Source organism: Mandrillus leucophaeus, unplaced genomic scaffold, assembly GCF_000951045.1.
Source record: "Mandrillus leucophaeus isolate KB7577 unplaced genomic scaffold, Mleu.le_1.0 Scaffold86, whole genome shotgun sequence".
Classification (NCBI taxonomy): Eukaryota; Metazoa; Chordata; class Mammalia; order Primates; family Cercopithecidae; genus Mandrillus; species Mandrillus leucophaeus.
In genome coordinates this window covers 913,174-913,801 of record NW_012109363.1, presented here as the reverse complement: position 1 = coordinate 913,801, position 628 = coordinate 913,174, and positions in this window count along the sequence as shown.

Genomic DNA, 628 nt, shown 5'->3' with positions numbered 1-628 from the left:
AAGGCTGGGCATGGTGGCTCACGCTTGTAATCCCAGCACTTTGGGAGGCCAAGGAGGGCGAATCACCTGAGGTCAGGAGTTTCAGACCAGCCTGGCCAACATGGTGAAACCCCATCTGTACTAAAAATACAATAATTATCTGGGTGTGGTGGCAGGTACCTGTAATCTGGGCTACTTGGAAGGTTGAGGCAGGAGAATCACTTGAACCTGGGAGGCAGAGGTTGCAGTGAGCCAAGATCGTGCCATTGCACTCCAGCCTGGGCAACAAAAGCACAACTCAGTCTCAAAAAATTAAAACAAAAACAAAAACAAAAAACAAAAAAATGCACTTTTTTTTTTAAATTTATTTTTTTTAGACAGAGTCTTGCTCTGTCACCCAGGCTGGGGTGCAGTAGTGCCATCTCAGGTCTCGGCAACCTCTGTCTCCCAGGTTCAAGTAATTCTGCTTCAGCTTCCCGAGTAGCTAGGATTACAGGCATGCACCACTACACCTGGCTAATATTTGTAATTTTAATAGAGACAGGGTGTCTCCATGTTGGTCAGGCTGATCTTGAACTCCCGACCTCAGGTGACCCGCTCGCCTCTGCCTCCCAAAGTGCTGGGATTACAGGCGTGAGCCACTGTGCCC